Source organism: Lissotriton helveticus, chromosome 9 (assembly GCF_964261635.1).
Source record: "Lissotriton helveticus chromosome 9, aLisHel1.1, whole genome shotgun sequence".
Taxonomy (NCBI): domain Eukaryota; kingdom Metazoa; phylum Chordata; class Amphibia; order Caudata; family Salamandridae; genus Lissotriton; species Lissotriton helveticus.
The window spans coordinates 52,162,750-52,186,195 of NC_136070.1; positions in this window are offsets into that span (position 1 = coordinate 52,162,750).

Genomic DNA, 23,446 nt, shown 5'->3' on the forward strand with positions numbered 1-23,446 from the left:
ACCTCAGTAAAGTACTTTACCGTCATTGCACCCAAACACTCTTCTGCTAATGCACCTCAGTAAAGATCTGCTAATGCACCTCAGTAAAGTACTTTACAGTCATTGGGCCCGCCCACACACTGCTGTGCAATGCACCTCAGTAAAGTACTTTGTAGTCACTGCACCCTCACATTGTTCTGCTAATGCACCTCAGTAAAGGACTTTACAGTCATTGCACCCACACTGGTCTGCTCATGTACCTTAGTAAAGTACTTTATAGCCATTGCACCAATAGACTGCTGTGCAATGCACCACAGTACCATACTTTACAGCCATTGCATCCTCACATTGTTCTGCTAATTACCTCAGTAAAGTACTTTACAGCCATTGCTCCCACACACTACTGTCCAATGCACCTCAGTAAAGTACTTTACAGCCAGTGCACCCACACACTGCTGTGCAATCCATCTCAGTAAAGTACTTTACAGCCAGTGCACCCAAACACTGCTGTGCTAATGCACCTCAGTAAAGTACTTTACAGCCATTGCACCCACACACTGCTGTGCAATGTACCTCAGTAAAGTACTTTGCAGCCATTGCATCCACACACTGCTGTGCAATGCACCTCAGTAAAGTACTTTACAGCCATTGCATTCACACACTGCTGTGCAATGCACATCAGTAAAGTACTTTACAGCCAGTGCACCCACATACTGCTTTGCTAATGTACCTCAGTAAAGTACTTTACAGCCATTGCACGCACACACTGCTCTGCAGTACCATAAAGTGTTTAACACCAACTGCAGTCTTACATTGGTGTACGACCACACCTAATGAAAACCTTTTACTTGGATGCTGCTCTCTTAAAATACCCCAATAAAGTTCTTTTCATTCATGTTATAATTCTGATTTAAAAAAAGCAAGTTTAAATGAGAATTAATCTTGGTATACAACACACGTTCAAAAACCATATGCCAAATGTCCTTCTCACTGCCATTTCCATATTTAGGAAACTATCTATCTATCCCTTTACATTTTGCCCCACTTCCTTGGTTCTCCCTAACTGACACAAAGGACGTGTTCCTGTGCGACTTCAATATTCACTGGAACAACTCCGAAGTCACCACAGTCCGTAACCTTACAAACCTTCTTAAAATAAACAACCTCAAACAACTCTGTAATGAACCGAACCATAATAAAGGCTCCAATCTAGATGCGATAATCACCAAAAATGTACTTGTGTCACTTTGATCCGTCACACCCATTGTCTGGCCTGACCACCATCTCATACTGTTTAATATCAAGACCCACGTCAGAATCCCCCACCCGTGTCCAGCAAACCTACCCACTGAGCTAGGAACATAAAACAAATCCCAATAACAAAATTGGAATCCGGGTCTGGGCCCAACTACAGTATCAACCTCTTAATCTCATGGCTGAGGACCTCAGCGCCCACTATACCACAGAATTAACTAATGGTCTTGACCAAGTGGCACATTAAAACAATCTAGAAAATTGAATCCTGGTTCAACTCAGATCTTAACAACAAAAGAGACAACTAAGACAGTCAGAAAGAATATGGAGACAGAACATCTCTACAGTGCACCTCTCACTCCAAAGAACTGCACGGCCTTCCTATAAGAAACACATCTTTAGAGAAGAAGCCACCTTCTTTCGCATCCAACTTCACCGCGCTAAGAACGGACCTAGGAAGCTCTTCAACATCATTTAACGACAAACTAACTAACCTCCCCTCATGAAACAACAGCTACCAATGAATGCTGTGAAGAAGTTGGCAACTTTTTCAGGGATAAAGTGCAAAAATTGAGCAATCCCTCATCCAAGTCACAAAGCTGACACCTCTACCAACGAGCCCTATGGACTCACATCCCACCATGGTAGCGCCCCCTCCTCCAGACTTAACTATTGACCAAATGGCCCCCAAGAAAAACTAATGTCAACGATGATCTCCTTCAAAACAATGCTAATTGGTCTGAATTCAAACATATGACAGAAAGTGAAATCTTCAATACAATTACGAACTTGAAGCCCACACCATGCTACTGATCCCCTCCCATCCACAATAGTACAAAACCTAAACCATATCATTGCCCCGTTCTGGACTAAAATCATCAACACATCTCTCTCTTCAAGCCGTGTACCTGACTCCCTTCAACTAGGGTAAATCACACCCATACTCAAAAAACCATGGGCGGACCACAACGACCTCAATAACCTCAGACCTATCACCAACCTCCCGTTCCTAGCCAAAACAATGGAGTAGTGTGACCTCCTACAACTCAACCAACATATAAATGAATTCAATCTCCATGACACCTTCCAATCTGGATTCAGGAAAGGCTGTAGCACATAAACTGCTATGCTCAATATCTCGAATGACGTTCACGGATCCTTAGATGAAGTTGGAGCATGCCTCCTAATCCTACTTGACTTATCTGTGGCTTTCGATACAGTAAATCACCCAGCATGACTTGAGACAGTCAAGAACTGCACTGGTGTCAATGGCACAGTCCTAATATAGTTCACATCCTGCCTGAAACATCGCTTGCAACAAATAAAAATAAACAACTGTCTCTCAGAACCTACACTACTTCCACCTGGTGTACATCAAGGCTCAATTCTCTCCCCATCCCGTTTCAATCTCTTCATGGAACCCCTTACTGTTATCCTGAACCAAGCAAGGGTCAAATATCACCTATATGCTGATGACACCCAACTCTGCTACACAATTAAATCACCCAGTGACATCCTACATCTGAACGCTACACTAATCAAGATACAAACTTGGCTTAACACCAACCACTTAAAGTTGAACCCCCAAAAAACAGACCTACTAATTTTTTCCCTTAAACATAACCCTCAACCGATCCAAGATTGGCTCAAGAATTTGAAAGCCCTAAATTCTTCTTGCACACTATCCAACTCCAAAAAGTCCTTGGACATCAACCCGGACAAAAATATTTCAATGAAGCCACATGAACATTTCAGCCAAATGAGCGCTTTACATGCTAAAACATCTCAAGAAAATCAAACCGTTCATTTCCCCTGATGACTTTCAAATGGTAGTGCAATCTCTAGTCCTCTCAAAACTGGATTATGGCAAAGCCAACTTCACAGAAAATCTGAAAAATCACCTTGCCCCCTTAAGAACAGTTATCAACATGGCTGCCCAGCTCCTAACATGTTTTAAATGGTTTGAATACATCTCACCGGCCCTCAAGAACCTTAATTGGTTTCCCATCAAAGGAAGATGTATCTACAAAACTGCTAGCATAACCCACAGACCCCTTCATACGGATGTATGACGTTTCAACGCATGCTTTTACAACGCATGCCATTACGACGCAGGTTTTACAACGCAAGTCGTTACAATGACTTGCGTTGGGGGGCGCTGAATAGTGAATAGTTTAATTTACTATTCCAACTCCAGTCCCCGTGGATAGTAGGGAAGGTGTTGGATAGTAATGAAACTATTCCCTATCCTAGAGCGCCCCCCAGCGCAATGCGTTGTAATAACTTGCGTTGTAAAAGTTGCGTCGTACTGGTAGTGCGTTGTAAAAGTTGCGTTGTAAAGTATGTTCCCCCTTCATACACATGACCACAACTATCTAGATACCCAACTTTTGAAAACAGGAAGAGCTAGGACTCTGAGAAGCTCCGACTCACTTCTTCTTATAACTCCCAAACTCAAAAAGAAATCCTCCCAGACACACTTCTTCTCTGGAAATGCACCTAGGATCTGGAACTCACTTCCTATAGATCTCCACTAGAACCCCTCCTTTTCCGGCTTCAAACTGGACCTTAAATATCTCCAGCTCAACAAATGGGGGAGAGGATGTGGCCTGATGGCTAGGACAGTCAACCTCAAATCTGGGGAACCGGGTTCGAGTCTTGGCAAGGATGCACAACATCCTGTGATTCTGGGCAAATCACTTAGGGGCAGATTTACAAGAAAGTGCAGCAGCGCGGCACAGCAAGCCCTTTGTCTGCACCACGCTGCGGCACTTTCAGAGCACAGGAATGCAACATATTTACAATGATATGTCGCATTCCTGTGCTCTCTCCTGCGCCGGTGCACACACAGCTGCCATGCGCCAGCGTAGGCACCCTTGCACCATGGTGCAAGGATGCCTGCATCATGGGCAGATTCCTGCACGAAAACAATCACTACAAGCATTTTCCTCTTTGAATGCGTGCTGTAGAATGAAGCACGCATTCAAAGAGGAAACAAACGAGGAGAAATGAAAACATTTCTCCTCGTTGCATCTTCCTACGCCTCCCCTGTGGAGGTGTAACATACTGACGCATTCCAGATTTATGATTTCTTGTAAATTTGGAAATGTGTCAGGTTCCATGGGTGCTGCGTGGGCACACCCACAGCAACACTTATGGAACGCACCTTTCACGCAAAGAGCTGCGTGTAAATGGGCCGGATTTACATGGACAGGAAAAGTCACGCAGACTGGCTTTTCCTGTAAATGTGGGGCAGGGAAATGCGCTGCCAGTGCGTCACAAAAAGGGACGTAGTGGCAGCGCAAGGGGTTGTAAATCTACCCATCAATCCCACTGTGCCTAACAAAAAAAAAGAGTGTGTCCTCATGTAACGCAACTGGTACTCATGTAAAGCAGTCTGATACCCGATAACTTTGGGTCTAGTTTGCGCTATAAAAATTTCCGTAAAAAAGAAAATACTTTAACATGCATGTAAACAGAGCTATCAGCTAGATTCATCAAAGTGAAAGGGCCAGATTCTGAGAATCTGGCCCTTTGCGAGTGCGATTTTTGCAGTTGGGATTCATTATCCCAAATGCAAAAATCGCAATTATAGAATTCGCAAATATGCGAGGAATTGCATTTAAGGAATCTCTATTTGAGATTCCTTAAATGCAATTCATGAAGCATTTAAAAATTGCGAATTCGCAAATTTGGGCCGCTATTTACCGCAAAGTCAAACCTCGTGGTAAATAGCGGAAACTTAGAAAAATGCACTTAAGTGCATTTTTCTAAGTTATATGTTACACACACACATGTCCCAAGGACATGTGTCTGCGTAACACCAGCATCCATTGTCATTTCAGGGGTGCAACAGGGTCTCCATTGGACACCCCTACACCCTTGAAATCGTAAAATCAAAATGCGAATCGCTAATAGCGATTCGCACATTGATTGTCTTCCCATTCATTCCTATGGGCCTGTAGGCCCATAAGAATGAATGGGGAGTTATTCCTTATTTGCGATTAGCAATTAGCTAATCGCAAATAAGGAAGCTGTAGGAATCGCAAGAAATATTGCTATTCCTACATGAATCCCGTTTTGCGAGTCTGTAATAGAGATTCCTTATTATTCGCTATTACAGACTCGCAAAACATGCTGATGATGAATCTGGCTGTTTGTTCCCAAAGCTCACACCCAAATCAACTAGACCCATTGTGGCGGTCGATTGATTGTTTCAGATGTCTAATATGTCAATTGTGCCATTACCTTATGCTGTTCTGATGTCCGCATATTGTAACTACCTTGACTGCCTCATGATTGTTCTCTGTCTAAATGAGCAAGGGCAAGTGGTGCCCGAAATGCGTAATCAGGAGGAAACAGCAACAATACATATTTGATTTGCCTGCAGTTTGGAGGTTCGTGGTTCCTTTGTGGCGGAGTGAGCGTGAACAACGCTGCGAGCAGACGAAGGTCCCTTCATGATTTCAGTCATCAGTGATGTCATTTGAGATGTCATCAGTGATGTCACTGACCATGTCATGAACGATCTAATATGTGACATCATCAGCAGTGGATTGCGGGTGCGCGAAATATAGTTAGTACAACTAACTATATAGGAGCAATTTCAATGGTTTTGTATGAGTAAAATGTCCAGCTAACTATAACACCACTAAAACTTATAGTTTTTTGAGTGAATTTCAAAGGTTTTTTAAAAGTTAATTCCTAACTATATAACTCCTGAAACCTATGTTTTTTTCAGTGAATTTCAAAGGTTTTTTAAATGCTAATTCCTAACTATATAAGGCCTGAAACCTATGGTTTTTTCAGTGAATTTGCAAGGTTTTTTAAATGCTAATTCCTAACTATATAAGGCCTGAAACCTATGGTTTTTTCAGTGAATTTCAAAGGTTTTTGAAATGCTAATTCCTAACTATATAAGGCCTGAAACCTATGGTTTTTTCAGTGAATATGCAAGGTTTTTTTAAATGCTAATTCCTAACTATATAATGCCTGAAACCTATGGTTTTTTCAGTGAATTTCAAAGGTTTTTTAAATGCTAATTCCTAACTATATAAGGCCTGAAACCTATGTTTTTTTCAGTGAATTCGCAAGGTTTTTTAAATGCTAATTCCTAACTATATAAGGCCTGAAACCTATGGTTTTTTCATTGAATTCGCAAGGTTTTTTAAATGCTAATTCTATTAGCGGATAACGTTTTTATATATTAAAACGTTTTTTAAATCTCAAATGCCTGCTTTGCTAACAGAGTTTTTGAGCACAGGCTCTTTTGTCTCTGGTGGCCATCTTGGGAGACTGCATGTCAGAATGTTTTAATGAAATAGAAGAGGATTTGAGAAGTCACTCAAAATGTGCCCTAATTTTTCTTTCTGAAGCACTAATACTTTCTATGGCAAAATGAACCCCCTCATTTTGTTCCTTTTTAAATTAAATGTTTTCAGACTTGCCACTTCATTCCAATCAAGATGGCTTCTGTTGTGCCATACTTTTGTCATAAGTAAGACTGTTAGCGCTCTAGTTGTTCTTTAAAACACTCTGGGACATTCTGTCATTGGGCTATACTTGGGCCACATCTGGGTGATATTTGGGCTACATTTGGGCTCTTTTGTCTCTGGTGGCCATCTTGGGAGACTGCATGTCAGAATTTTTTAATGAAATAGAAGAGGATTCGAGAAGTCACTCAAAATGTACCCTAATTTTTCTTTCTGCAGCACTAATCATACTTTCTATGGCAAAATATACCCCCTCATTTTGTTCCTTTTTAAATTAAATGTTTTAAGAGTTACCACTTCATTCCAATCAAGATGGCTTCTGGTGTGCCATACTTTTGTCATAAGTAAGACTGTTAGCGCTCTAGTTGTTCTTTAGAACAATCTGGGACATTCTGTCATTGGGCTATACTTGGGCTACATCTGGGTGATATTTGGGCTACATTTGGGCTCTCTTGTCTCTGGTGGCCATCTTGGGAGACTTCATGTCAGAATTTTTTAATGAAATAGAAGAGGATTTGAGAAGTCACTCGAAATGTGCCCTAATTTTTCTTTCTGCAGCACTAATCATACTTTCTATGGCAAAATATACCCCCTCATTTTGTTCCTTTTTAAATTAAATGTTTTAAGAGTTACCACTTTATTCCAATCAAGATGGCTTCAGGTGTGCCATACCTTTGTAATAAGTAGGACTGTTAGTGCTCTAGTTGTTCTTTAGAACACTCTGGGAAGCTGCAGTAGAACACAAAGTAATCAACTGACAGTCTCTGTCATTGTTGGATGCACATGTTTTACTGAGAATGTCAGACTTCATTCTCACATGACTGAGAAAGATAATGTGAATTTACAGAAAATATGCTTTCAGTTTAGCTTGCAGATCCCCTTCCAAACCAATGTGGGAAAAGCATGAGATAATAGTTTTCTTTCAAACATGATTCATGATATCAAAGCAGAAGGCTTTTTCACATGGTAAAATCACCTTAGAACACACCTTAATTCCTAAAATGAGTATGGTACCATCAACAAATGATTTATAATCTACCTAACGTCCTAAAACCTTCTATTAACTGCAATGCTTTTTAATGAGGTGCTATCATGTATATTGGTCCCAAGATGGCTGCCAACACTTCTTGGATGAAGTGCTGACAGCCAATCAGATCTCACGATGAGATGTGTGGTTAGGCTCCGCCCAGATATATATATTTTTTTGAAGTTCATTTTGGTAAAAACCACTGGAGCAATTTTCACCAAATATGGAAAAGGCACTTCTGCATACCAGTCCCTACAATTTTGCAAAGTTTGGTGTAATTCCATTCAGCGGTTCGGGCTGTAGCCTTGTCTATTCGTCCTATGGAAATTAACACGGGGAAAACACGTTTTGGGACCCCCCTTTTTTCTCGGCCCCCGCATGACAAATCCCCCTGAAACTTCCAGGGAAGAAGCGGAGCGGAGCTGGCCTAAATTTTGGAAAATTACACGCAAATTCCTCCACCGGCGCCAAAGTTATTCCCAATAGAATGTTGCAGATTTCCTATGGTAGCTAGGTCCTAACTATATATACCTACTGGCTATCGCCAGTAGGTAATATATATATATATATATATATATATATATATATATATATATATATATATTGGCGGCAATATATATATATATATATATATATATATCCACTCTGCCAATTCGGTCAGTTCATAACAGAAATTCGGGCACACAGAGGATTTTATCCGAAACGCGTATGTTTATCGTATTATCTGCTGAATAAATATCATTGATGGATGCCTCCTGTGTGCCTGAATTTCTGTTTTGAACTGAAGGAATTGGCAGCGTGGACATATTTCGCGGCAAGCACCGCCGCGTTCGGGCACCCACCTGGGAGTGCCGTGTTGAAAGGTGCACTTGGAGCGGTATATATATATATATATATACATAGTCCAGTTGAAGGCAATAGCCGAAACGCGTTGACCGTCCTCCTTGTTTGCACAAAATGGTGTTGTAAAAATAAAAATTACCTCTACTTGAAGGAATTACGTTTTGGATTCTGTTTGTGCTGTGGTGTATTTGGACTGCTTGGCTACGAACTGGAGCTCGGCTGGGTCCGTTCTTTGTCTGAGGAATATATATATATATTTTTACATCCACTTCCTCCATTCCACCGGGACCCACAGAACTGCGGTGCAACACCAGGGATAGAGGTTACCCTGGAACCTATATAGACTTCCACCACGCACAGTGGATTGCTGTGCAAATGCACTCCCAAATCAGCCTCTCACAAAGATCCTCGACGAGAGCGCGTGTGCTTCAAGATTATTTATTTCATATTCGGTTCCAGAATAGAAACAACACGAATCATGAAACCAAAACCCAACGCGTTTCGGCGAAACACCCGTGACCAAGGCGACGGTGGTTCGCCGAAACGCGTTGGGTTTTGGTTTCATGATTCGTGTTGTTTCTATGCTGGAACCGAATATGAAATAAATAATCTTGAAGCACACGCGCTCTCGTCGAGGATCTTTGTGAGAGGCTGATTTGGGAGTGCATTTGCACAGCAATCCGCTGTGCGTGGTGGAAGTCTATATATATATATATATATATATATATATATATATATATATATATATATATATATATATATGTATATATATATATATATTTAACGCGCTCTGATATCTTCGGGTCTAACTAGTGCTATATAAAACTTTAAATAAAAATAAATAAATAATACATTATTATTATCACGATTATTATCATTTTCATTATTATTGTTTTAATAATAATAATAGGTAACTAATTTATTTATTTTCAATTAATTCCCCTTCTATCTTTCTTCCCATTTTAAGCCTGAATAAGTGTATTTTAGTCCAGTCATCATAGTGTAAACATAATATTTTAATACTGCAATATATAAAAAAAGGCAATGAAATAGGTTTGGGGGTTAATTAACCTATTTCTAAGTGTGTGACATGAGGTCTGAAGTTTCAAATACTGGCTGGGCTTCTCCTGGTATTCATGCTTCTAATGTCAATAACATGAGTATCACTGAAGTGATTAATGGCTGCTATGCTGGTAAGAAGGATAATTGAGTTAAATCCCACCACTAAGAAACATTGGCCAATATCATGGATGGAGCACACTGGCTTGGTCTGCTTCATGGCACACCTTTTTATTGGGTGTGCCCAGCGCAGACCAGGGCAGTGCACTCTATTATAATAAATAAGCTGTCCTCTGCTCATTTGGGCACTAGTGCCTGTCATGAGTTGGTGCATTAGTGAAAGGCTGACCGACTATTTGAAGCCGCTGGTCCCCTTTCACCATGAAGCTGGCACCCAGCTTGCATCTGAAAAGGAGCAGAGATCCCCCTGCAGACTGGTGCAGAAACTGCAACTGAGCTACTGGGGTGGGGGCATAGCATCCCCTTTTCCTCCTTCAAGGGGCAGTCTTGTGAGGCACACTGGCTAGGCGCAACCTTTTTGTGGCACACAGTCGCTACACCGGCTGACAGCTTCTTTGCCTCTGTGGTTATGCCTATAATCTGGCATGGGCACTGAGGCAAAGTGTTTCCTCGTTAGCTTCTGGCAATAATCCCATACAAATGAGGACACACCCCTTTGAGGTCACGCCGGCCCTACATATATTACAGAAGGGGCTGCACAAGCATCTGTCACTCCCTTTGTAATACCAAAGTGCTCTGAGACCTCAAAAATCAGTCACACACGCCTTCCACACCCGGGGGAACTTTTCATAAATTTGATTTCCATTCTACCGAGGCCAAAAAATTCAGTACCATTAAACCAGAGTTCTTCAATCTGTGGGGCGCACCCCCTGGGGGGGCATGACACCATCCTAGGGGGTGGGGGGGGCGCGCACTCCACTCCAATCTTACCTTTGTTTGGAGAACTCTGGTATGGCTGGAGGGGGGTGCGAGGGGAAATCGATGGGGCACGACTTGCCCGTTCTTTTGTCTGGGTAACTCTGAGAGGAGGGGGTTAATTCAGGGAGCTGACAGCTTCAGCTGCAGTGCAGGCAAGGAGTCTCCTCTGCTAAAAACTTCGGTTTTAGCAGAGGAGACCCCTTGCCTCCCACTGCAGCTGAAGCATTTCAGCTCTATGAATTAACCCCTTCCTGGGAGAGTTAGCTCTTCCCAGAAAGGAAAAGTTTCCAGAGAAGTTTTAAAGCAGCCCAGGGCCCCAGCCTTTCATGGGGGTGGGAGTGAAGGAGGGGTGGGGGGTAGGGGGAGGGGTGAAAGAGCCAGCTCTGTTCTACAGAGTCTTGCCCTCATGACCTTGAGTAATTTTTAAACACAATGTTGTAAATAGCGTTTTTCTATCATTCATATTTTATGTGTAAGAGTCTATTACAGACATTTTGCAGACAAATTTGTTATACAAGGAAGCCATAGTTGATGCTTTTTTTCATTTTATGCAACTAACATCCATTGACAAAGCCTATTTTCATGGATTATTGTAGGTCTAATATTGCTGAATGCAATGATAGAAACAGCAAAATACTGGTCGCTGCACATTATGCTCAGTACATATTTTTAGCTTCAGTCTTTTAAGACACGCCCTTAATTACATCAGACAGGCCCCTTGGAGAGACCCCCAGTTTTTTCATCCCACTTAAAGCCTTGGAAACAACACCATGTCACAGTCACCTGAGGTCCTGGCACTGTGCATCATGCATGACTTCCAAGTTTTCAGATTGCCTATGCATAGGGGCATAGTGAACCCTCCCCCCACCTCACCCCACCCCTTGCTTTATGAAATACAGCAGGGGCTAAGTTATTGGTGGGCCTCTTCTGCCTCCAATTCTGCAGACAAAGGCTTAGCCCATAATTAATGTGAAAAGAGGGGTGAGTGAATAAGTGAAGGAATGGGTGAATGGCTGGATGGGTTAGTGAAAGTATGAATGGATGAGTGAAGGGGTGATTGGAAGGATGAGAGAATGGATGGATAGATGAGTGAATGAGTGGAAGGATGGATGAGAGAAAGGGTAAATAAATAGATGTATGGGTGGAATGGTGGATGTATGGGTGGAATGGTGGGTGGAATGGTGGATGTATTGGTGAAATGGTGGATGTATGGGTAAAAGGGTGGATGTATGGGTAAAAGGGTGGATGGATGAGTGAAAGGATGGATAGATGAGTGAAAGGGCGGATGGATAATGAGTGAAAGGGTGGATGGATAATGAGAGAAAGGATAGATGGATGCATGAGTGGAAGAATGGATGAGGATAAATAGATGTATATATGGGTGGAAGGGTAGATGGATGGGTAAAAGGGTGGATGGATCAGTGAAATGGTGGATGGGTCAATGAAAGGGTGCATAATGGACGAGTCAATGGGTGGCTGGATGAGAGAAATGATGGATGGATTGATGTATTCATAAGTGAAAGGGGGAATGAATGAATAGATAGATGGATGGATGAGTGAAAGGGAGAATGTAAGGATGGATGAGTGAGTGAGAGGAGGCTAGATGGACAAAAGGATGGATAGAAGAGTGAAAGGGTGGATGAGTGGTCAATGGGTGGGTTCATGAGTGGATGAGTAAATGGATGAGTGGGTGGATGGGTGAAGGGTGGATAGAAGGATGGGTGGATAGAAGAGTGAAAGGATAGATGGGTGTTGAAAGGGGAATGGAGAGAGAAAGGGAGGATGGATAGATGGATGAGTGAAAACATGGATGAAGGATTGGCAGAATGGATGGGCAAATGTGTGCATGGATGAGTGAAAAGAAGAACATAAAGATGGATGAGTCAAAGAATGCATACATGAGTGAAAGGGAGGGTGGAGAGTAGGAAGAAAGGATGGACGATGGATGGCTGAGTGAAAGGTTGAATGGGTGGACGGATGAGTGACTGGCTGGATGGATGAGTAATTGAAAGGATGGCTGGATGGGTGAAAGGGTAAATGGTTGGATGGATGAGTGAATGAATGGATGGGTGGAATAGTGGATGGATGAGTGAAAGGATAGCTTGGGTGAAAGGGTAAATGGTTGGATGGATGAGTGAATGGATGGATGGATGGAAGAGTGGATGGATTAGTGAAAGGATGGTTTGGGTGAAAGGATGGATGGATGATGGATGGATGAGTGAAAGGGTGGATGGAGGGATGGAGGAGTGAAATGATGGATGGAAGGATAGATGATGGATAGGTTTGCAAATGGTTGAAAAGGTTTGGATATGGATGGGACACAGATGGAAGGACAGAATGAATGGTGAAAGACTGAATGATGGATGAAAGAATTAATAGATGACAGAATGTACATGATAAATGGGGAGGGTTGTGATGACTTACTTTGCTTTCTTGGTGCCATAAGAGCTGTAGTTCAGAGTGGGAGGTATTTACATTGTCTGGCTACTCCCTTGCCTATGTGTTACTATTCTGTATTCTATGTGTGCTCATGTGTGGGATCTATACATCATGCATATGACATTTTGCGTGACATCCAACTGCTACTTGAATGCAAAGCCCCCATAAGCAAAGTCAGGTTCCATATTTTAAGTTCCACTTAATGAAACACCCATAATGTGTTCCCAATAGTGGGTTCATCACAGCAATCCTTCCTTTAGTTCACTTATGCATGGTGCTTTACATCTTACAATGTATTTATTTATTTATTAAGGAGTTTGTGAGATTGGGTTCTCAGCACTTGCGGTATTAAAGACTAAGTACTGTTCAAGACTGGATGTGGAGCACAACCTGAGGATGGCAGTAGCAAAAATCTACCCACAGATTGATAGTCTAAATGTGGCTAAACACCGGCACACCCGTCACATTCATGTTGCTGGTGTTATTATTAATCTATGTCCTGTGTAAAACAAAGCATCCTGGTAAAAAGAATTTGCGCACATTTTATCTTGGAAAATTATGTTTTGAGCTGTGTAATACACCTCTGTCATTTCACCACACCCGCTCACAAACCTGCAGTATACTAAACACTCTTATTGTGTTGAACATTATTTGCCGGATACGGCCCATAATATGCGCGTGGCAGTCGATTGTGTAGTGTACCAGATTCCAGAAATTTCTGTCAGGTGATGGGGGGGCCCAACATCGAAACAAATTCAACCTAACAAGTTTGAAGACCTCTGCATTAAACCATCAATTTTCCGAGCTTAGAAATATCAGCGTTGCAGTATGAAATGCTATTTAAAATAAAACATTTCAAACTAGTGATACACAGCTACAACACGGTGGCAGTGCAAAAATATTTTAAAAAAGGCCTTACAACCAGCATTATTATAATTCCATGATAAGTTTATTTTTCTTGTTACCCATATATTTATTCCAGCCATTATTATATTGCTATTAAGACAAATTGAAATACGAATATTATTCTTATTTTTATTGTTAGTGTTATTGTATTATAGCAAATAACATTCTGTTTAATGAATCCTAAATTTATTGTGAACAAATCAGTAAATACGCAGTCAGCGAAACACTTACCTTTATCTGACAGAGAAAGAGATTGTCTGATCCTGTCAACGCAAAGTTCATGTGTCATTCAAGCCCATTTCACAATTATTCTGTAAAACTGAAACTGATGCAGAATAAGTATTCCTGACAGTGAAAAGAAAGCATGTCATAATCATATATAACTTCAGTATTTTCAACAAAAGTAAATGTAATTGACTTTAAAAAGAATTCAAACAAATATATCACTGAACATTCCTTCAACTAAAAGGTAGCATGTAAAGTTCAACACGTCTGTTGCATCTACTTTCAACTGAAGGGAACTGAAAGGCAATTATTGCAACAAACCATGCAGTAAATGCAAACAGTGGCCTCTTTATTAGGATGCAGTTATATTTAAATGGGCGATCTTTAGTAGGCGAATTTTCCAAACTTTATTCAAGCATTCACATCCACAATGTGCAAGACAACTAGAAGAAAGGCAAAGATTTTGATTTAGCAGACAACAGTAATAGGGAATCCATCAAAAATGTCAAATCCCCCTCTACATCCCATGAGGTGGCATCTCCCAATATGAGTCATAAAAGCATTTATGAGTATGGGAAGAGGTACTACAGGACAACCTATGTATTCCACTCAAACAAGAGGTATTTAAATGAATGGTCCTCGATTGTCTTTTCCTCCATCCTTGATGTTTGTATAGGTTGGCATGTAGGGTAAGGGGTTGTGTGACACTACAACGCGGGGTATTACCACGCGTGCCATTACAATGCTGTTTTTACAACGCAAGTCGTTACAATGACTTGCGCTGTAAGCGCTGGATAGTGGAATAGTTTAATTTTCTATTCCAACTCCAGCCCACGTAACAGTAGGGAAGGTGTTGGAATAGAAAATTTAACTATTCCCTATCCAACAGCGCCCTCCAGCGCAAGTCGTCGTAACGACTTGCGTTGTAAAAGCAGCATAGTAATGGCAGCACATGGTAATGCCCGCGTTGTAAAGGCTGCTCACCATGGTGAGGCATCAACCATCCAGTCTAGGGTGATGGGTGTGAATCTGTGACTGTCAGAGTGCACTGTGGGAAATTCCTCCATGAAGACAATGCTGTACTGAATCTTCATATAAAGGGTCCACCATGGGTTTGACTAAGGGCCTGATTACGAGTTTCGCGGAAGGGATACTCTGTCACATTAGTGACGGATATCCTGTCTGCCGTTTGACAAGTTCCATAGGATATCATAGAATTGGAAATTTGACGAACGGGCTATCCGTCACTTTGTGATGGTGTAACCCTGTCTACCAAACTTGTAATCTGGCCCTAAAACCTCAAATTTTAGCTTGTTTAAATATTTTGAAGCGGGCAGAGAATCGTAGAGCCTAGCCAGCAGCCGCGACGGTAGTGGGGGTAGCTGCCGGACGGTGACGTGGGAAAGGGGAGGGGCAGGGTGGGGGTAGTAATGTATGGATTACGGACCTTAACAGGTAAGTAAACATATAAATAAATAAAACGAATTTCGTTGCGCGCACTGCATCGCATTTGGTGATGCAGTTAAGGTCCGTAATCCATACATTACTACCGCCCACCCTGCCCATCCCCCTCCTCACGTCACCACCCGGCAGGTTCTCCCACTACCGGCCGCGGCTGCTAGCCAGACTTTGCAATTCCCGCAGCTAGTCAGAGCTGGTGTAGGGACGATGTGGGTAACCAACAACTAATTACAAATCTGACTTTTTTTACATATTGTACACCAAAACTATATCATGCCCAGGGTCTGACTGGCATATATGACAGTCAGTTTTGTGTCTGATGGGCTGGTCTGACAGCCAGAATGTGGGCAGATACACTGACAGTTCGTGAGGGGAAACAACCTTTACAATGCAACTTTTACAACGCACTACCATTACAACGCATTCATTACAACGCAATATCCTTTACAACGCATGCCATTACAACGCAACCATTATCACGCATGACACTACAAGGCATACAATTATAACTCATGTCATTACAACGCATACCATTACAATGCATACCATTACAACGCATACCATTACAACGCATAGTACCCTTACACTATCCAACACTTACCCTACTGTTGCACCCCCTGGAGTTAGAATAGTAATTTTTACCCCTACACTATCCAACACTTACCATACATGCAATGTAATGGTATGCATTGTAATGGGATGCGTTGTAAAGGTAATATGCGTTGTAATGGAATGCGTTGTAAAGGTAGTTTTTAAAAATTTGTTGTAATGGCATGCGTTGTAATGGAATGCGTTGTAATGGATGTTACGTTGTAAAAAATGCGTTGTAACGGTATGCGTTGTAAAAGTATGCGTTGTAACGTCATACATCCGTTTGTGAGTCTGTTTTATGGCCTCTTGGGCTGGTTTTACTGTAGATTTCCTTGATATGACAACTAATATTGCCTGTAGCAAACTCAAATCCATGCAGTCTTCCGTACTTTGCAAAACCCGTATACAGCGTGTTTTTATAAGTTCAAACTGCTCTGGTTTGCAAACCTAGGACACTCTTCTTGTTTTCTAATTCACTAATTGGATCCACTTTTATTTTGGTTCCTGGACCTATTTTCTGTCCCAATCTGACCCTTATCACACTTATGTTTTACTCTGGAATAGGACACTATTAAAGTAAGGACTGGCTGTACACAAGCAATGACTTACAGAGAGGAGCAGTGAGCTGCATACAAGTAGGGCTTTAAGTTGGCCGGGTCCCTCCGCGTCTCCAAACAGACATTTAAATGGGTCCGTATCGGGCCCTTTATTCGTGTTCTGAACTTCAATGGCAAACACACTGATTGATTTCTGAACAATGAAACATTAAGATTATCCATGTTGGTGATTTGCTTCCTGTTTACATTTCACATTTTACTTAATCTTGCATTCCATAAAAGTGTTAGCTATTACCAGAATGTTGTGTCTATATTTTTTCATGTTGCATTATTACTCTTGTATAGTGCATATTTTGAGCTGAGTCACTTCCAGGTGCTTATAACTGGCCATGATCGAGAGCTCTGGAGCTGAGACTGATGGGAGTGGGAGGTTTTTCACCTTGCTTGTCAATGTGTCAGAAAGGTAGTCAGAATGCCTGATCATTCAGTCCTTGGCCTCTTTGCTGGGCACGCAGAGCAATGGTCATGTTTTCCAGTTGCAATTGTGATTCTGTGCAAATGTGTGTGAAGAAGATACAAAGGTGTCCTATTATTGACAAGACAAAAGTAAAAGAAAATGAAGTATTTACAAGTGAGTGAGTGCTTCGTGTATTTGGAGGGGGTGAAAAGAAAAAGATGCCAGGAAATGCATTCAAGAGAGTACTGAAGAGGAAAGATATGAGGTGCAAGATATGCAGATTGATGAGAAGTGGTGAGGAAAAAGGATGTAGATCTCTAACGTAGAGTGAGCATAACAGGACTGATTGAGACTCACTGAAGACCACAACCCCTTCCACAGGCCTCAGTAATGTTTAATTCACAATCTCACAATTTCAAAGTTGAAACTTTAGAATATTAGATACAACATAATCATTGCTGTCACTCATTTATCTCAAACAGCAAACAATCACTGACAAAGACGATAGTCCTGGCTGGCTGTAGGTGCATGTCAGTTTTGTTATATATCCGAATACAATAACAGAACCCTCAGAGAGGAACCACAATATTGGTTGGGTGGCACACTATGGGGATCACAGAAATGTAGTGTACATGTTTAAGTCACATCCCTCATTAACCTCATCACTGCGGCACGAATTCCGCCGCAGTGCTGAGCATTACAATCGCGGGCTTGGTCATGACGGCTCCCGGCCGTCATCAGCACACGCCCACCGTGACTAATGATGGGCAGGAGCCGTCATCAGCGTCGAAGAGGTTAAATAGGCCGTGCCCCTTTTAGAGAGCCCTACTTTTTCATCCCACCCACACACAGGTCATGCAGAGGTTTCCCTCGGATGTATGACGTTATAACGCATACTATTACTCCGCATACCATTACAACGCGACTTTTACTCCGCATACCGTTACAACGCATAGCGCCTTGGGGCGCTGGATAGTGGTAAGTATAATTTTCTATTCCAACACCAGTCCCCGTGGACACTAGGGAAGGTGTTGGATAGAAAATTAAACTTATTCCCTATCCTACAGCGCCCCCCAGCGCAATGCGTTGTAATGGTATGCGGAGTAAAAGTCGCGTTGTAATGGTAGTGCGGAGTAAAAAATGCGTTGTAACAGGTGTATACCGTTTCCCTCCTACCTGGCTGAGTGTTCTCAAAGAGGAATGGGTTTAATCTGTTTCAGTGAGCCACCGCCTGTGTTCATCTTGTTTTTAAATCTCCTCACCTTTCTCCCCCTGCCCCAATTTACCAATATGTTTCACAAGGGTCAGGGAGGGCCAAACAAAGTGCACCTCCCTCACCTCCCACAATGATTGAAGGGATGATGAGGAGCGCATATAAATGCAAAGAAGACAGAACACTGTCTGTCTGAGGCAAAGACGGCCACCTAAAGGCCAGTGCAGTGTTACTCAAGTGGTGCACAATGGACATGGTAACAAAACCGGAAGTCTCACACCTAGAGTATGAGCAAGATGCAACTCTTTGACAGCTAGTTTCAACTACACCTTCGTGGACACACATCTGAAAAATAGAACAACCAACTCATTCATCATATTGACTGAAAAATGATATTTCTGCTAAGACCAATTGACTCCCTGCAAACTCAGATGAAGACAACAGAACATACAACCTGAAAACCACTATGAAAACTACCTCGGTAAAGCCCTGCTGAACAAACAACAGGAGTGGCTCCTCCGTAATGGCAGATGAGCATCACCCCACTGCCAGCAGATGATAAATAAAAAATAAATAAAAAAGCACTGTTATTATTTTTTTATTTGTCTCTGCTCTGCTTACGTGGGAGTGGGAGGGGCAGGCTGGGCTATGACAGGCGGGAGTGGTGGGCACTTATAAGTAAGGGTCCCTGTTTTCCGTTTTTACTGATTTTTACAGATAAATACAGACAGAAATTTTTTTTTTGCTTGTCTGTATTTATGTTTAAATATGGATAAAAACGGAAATTTGATTGCTTTTTGAGTAATTCTAAATATTGTCTGCCAGGCCAATAGCTGTGTGGCTAGATAGGTAAGGAGGCTAAAAAAGAAAGGACTTTTACTAACAGCAGTAGATATGCACATGGTTGATACTGATATTTACATATTTTTTTTAGAAGTACATTGATTTATCTTCTGCTGGTGTTTACAGCACTGAAACCTACTAGGCATTCAAGCATGAGTGCATATCTACTGGTTAAATAAATGTGGAAATATACTAATTTCAGCTTCGTCTGTCCACAAACCTCAAAATAAATATGGATAAATACAGATAAAATTAGCAAAAAATAAATACGGATAAATACAGACGGAAATGTAAAAAAAAAAATACCATAAAACTGGGAACCCTACTTATAAGTGCGCATGTCTGTTTGGCCGGAGGGCAGCATGTGCTTTCAGGCCCATCCACTTCTGGGGGAGGAGAGTAGCAGGAGCAACAAGGCCGCAGTGGGAGCGGAGCGACAGGTAAGTGATTTAAAACATTTTTTTTAGTTTAGTTCTTATGTTTTTGCCTTTGAACAAACCTCCATCACAGTGAATGTTTTTCGGTAAAATTAACCCTACACATGGACAACCATTGATTCAGCCAATTTATCTCGTGGTGGTAGCTAATCTATTTGCTTAGGCAAGTGTATTTGAAGGTTTCTCTCACTGAAAACAAAAACAAACAAAAAACATGACTGACTTTACGTGCATAGATGTGTGTATGCACAGGTGGCTGTCTTTGAATGTCTGTGAAATAATTTGTTATAAAACATTCAAAGGTGGCCACCCATGCGTACCCGTGCATGCGCATAAACAGGTAGGCATTATTGAATGTTTCTGTAATACACCAGAGGCTTCCCACTTTTTTACCCCCTCTGGGGAGTAATGTGGAAGCAATTCGATGTCAGTCCCTTGTCCATGTTGAAATATAGGCATGCTGACGTCATTATTTGGGGAGGAAGATGCAGTGCTGGAGACAGGTACGCTTTGTGGTCAACTTTTGAGGAGTATCTTCCTTCCCCTGGCACCTCACAGTATGAGGCACTATTGGCAAGAGGAATGTTTCCTCTTTCCAAAAGTGCCCAAGGAATCTTCCACTAGGAACTAGGGATTGCTTTTTTGGGAGTGCCGCTCCTGCCAAAGGGGCGATCTCCAGCAGGAGGTTGTATTATTTTGTGACTTTTTCCCTTCCTGGTGGGGTGGATGATTAACACTCAGTCCCACCACACCTCCACCTGATCAGCTCTTCCAGGGAGGGGACACCCCAGGAAAATTATGGTTATCAATTTTTTTGCTGCAGTCTGTGCTTAGAGACCTAGGGGCCAGATGTAGGTAACTTCAATTTACCTACTCATAAATACCGAATTTTACCGAATCTGTTTTTATGAATCGGTAAATTTGAAGGTGGGAGATGTAGGTAATTTTTAAATGTGAATTACCGAATCGGTAACATTCGGTATTTACCGATTCGGTAAATACCGAATCGGTATTGCCCATTCATTCCTATGGGCCTTGAAGCCCATAGGAATCAATGGGCAATACCGATTCGGTATTTACCGAATCGGTAAATACCGAATCCTGCAAGGGTGCAGGGGGTGTCACTTTGACACCCTCTAGCACCCCAAATACAGGCATCTGTGACATGTGGCACACATACATGCCCTAAGGGCATGTCTGTGTGTCACATGGCACAGGTGTGCATGCACAGATGTGCATGCACACCTGAATTCGGTATTTTACCACCCAATAGGATTGGGTGGTAAAATAGCGACTCTTAAGGGCCTACATGTGGATTTACCGAATCGGTAAAATTACCGATTCGGTATGTTACAGAATCGGTAAATTTACTGATTCGGTACATTTACCGATTCTGTAAAATGATGGCCCCTACATGCCAAATCCTAAATACTGGTCGGTAACGGCCGAAATCGGCCGTTACCGACCGGTATTTGCTCTCCTACATCTGGCCCCTAGTGCTGCCCTCGGACAGAATATTTGAAAATTGAAAAGGGTAGATTCTCTCCTTTCTAATGGTGCCCCTCCCAAAGGGATTCCGTGCTGGGATTGCACCATACAAACCTCCTGGAGCAGGACTTCTTCCCCTAGGCAAGCAGGAGCTTTGTTTTCATTATTATCTGGGGGGCCTCTCGGCTTAGCGGCCAACCCCTCAGTGGATAAAGCTAAAACTTTCCCCTTTCATAGGGAGAGGGCCTATTAACATGGGCATCAATTCACCAAAATGCCAGGGGCAGCGGGATTAATTTCACATGCCCCTTGATTTTCACTTTCACCCACACATACATATGCTTAAACATACATATGCATTCACACATACACACACTCACACATACACACACACTGCCTACACATGCACACACATTCACACATACACCCACACTCACACTGATGAATTCAGACCTCAGCAAGGCCCAAAAGTACCGACAGGGTTCGCCCTTCTGTGTACAAAGTCCTTAGACTTACAAATGAAGTTGGCAAGGAAACTGGAAATACAAAAGCATAGTTTAATAAACCTTTAAAGGTGGTGATACAACCTCCACAACACTTCTACAGCATTGTACAGAGTAGCACACTGAATACAAGCACATGGCCCCTTTTATACACAGTGGAAGGGGTTCAGTTTACAGTTTAGACAGAGTTCACAACCACGTAAGGACATTTCTAAACATATCAGTAGGTGGAGCTAACAGTATTTCTAGAACATGGGAGGGCTATGCTAATAAGGAACAGCTGTTACTTCTGCTGAGCATGCACTACTCTCTCAAGAAGGACTAATAATAACTGTTGCTAGGCAGAATCCACAGTGTAACTGGCAGAGAGGTAGGACAATCAGTACATTGAGCACATGGCAATGTAGGGCATGGAAAATGGCAGACTCGAAATACAAAATACAATCCGTATACTAGATATTTGGACTAATGCATTATGGCTTCAGCTAATGCTTAATAATACCGTTGTTTTATTTACAACAGACGACCCTTTCAGCATTAGCTGAAGCCATTCCATTTCATAGGGTAGTCATCATACTCATCTTGAATGTCAATGCTCATAATGTTGGAAATTTCTTTAGTTAGACTTTTTTGATAAGTAGCTTCGGAAACAGCTTTCTTATTGGGTATACAGGAGGTAATACAAAGAGAACATATCATAGGACCACATTGAATACACATACAGCAAGTGAAGAGAATTGTTACTATTATACAAAGGCCAGTGAGGATCTTCCAACCCCATGTAGTAAATAAGGTCCAAAACCAACTAGAGAAGGTCCATGTACCATCTACATTTATGTCGGCAGCTATTTTATGCAGTTTATTTATGGCATTATAAACAGAAGGCGAGTGGTCTGGGATGAAGACACAACAGCTGCTTCCAATAATTCTACAAGCTCCTCCCTTTTCTGCTAATATGACATCTAACACCATTCTGTTCTGCAGGGCAACAATTCTAGTAATTTGCAACTCTTCAGTTACGTTTCCTAGTGCTGCAGCAGTTTGGTTGGTCACTGCCTCTACAACTCTAGTTAGTCTTCTTATCTTTCTACTGTTTAGGGCAGCTCCAACAAAGAAGAATAAACCTAGGTTAAAATCCACATATTGCTGCAAACTAGTGTCAGTCTGGTCCACATCATCGATAGATAAAGTACGTTTGTATCTATTCACAGTGGCATTATTCAACAATTTCAAGTCTTTATGATATGTGGCAGGTGCTAAAAACAATGGTGGTAATAAAAACGATACATAGCATACTCCTGACCAGCCAGCTGGTAATCGATAATATCCTCTATTACCGCATACAAAATATGTATTATGGGATGCTAAAAATGTGCTATTATTCAGACCATCTATATTTAAGACTTTAATACAATCACTAACACCTACAGGGATGTACCCAACACTTTGCACACATAAGTCTGCTTGTGCTTGTGCAACTGAGATCACAAATTTTTCACTTTCGACAGTGTCTCTAGTGTTCGTACAAATGTAGGGAGTAGACTCATTGTCTGGACGATATTCTTCCCACTCCCATATAGGTCCATTGGCTTGTGGATAGCCTTCTTTATTCTGATGACATTCTTTGTTTAGTCTGAAAAGTAACCTTCCAACAGCAGGCTTTCTTGTGGCAAATAGAAGAGTATACCAGGCACGACAAGAACCATTATGAGAGAAAGGGAGAGGTATGAACG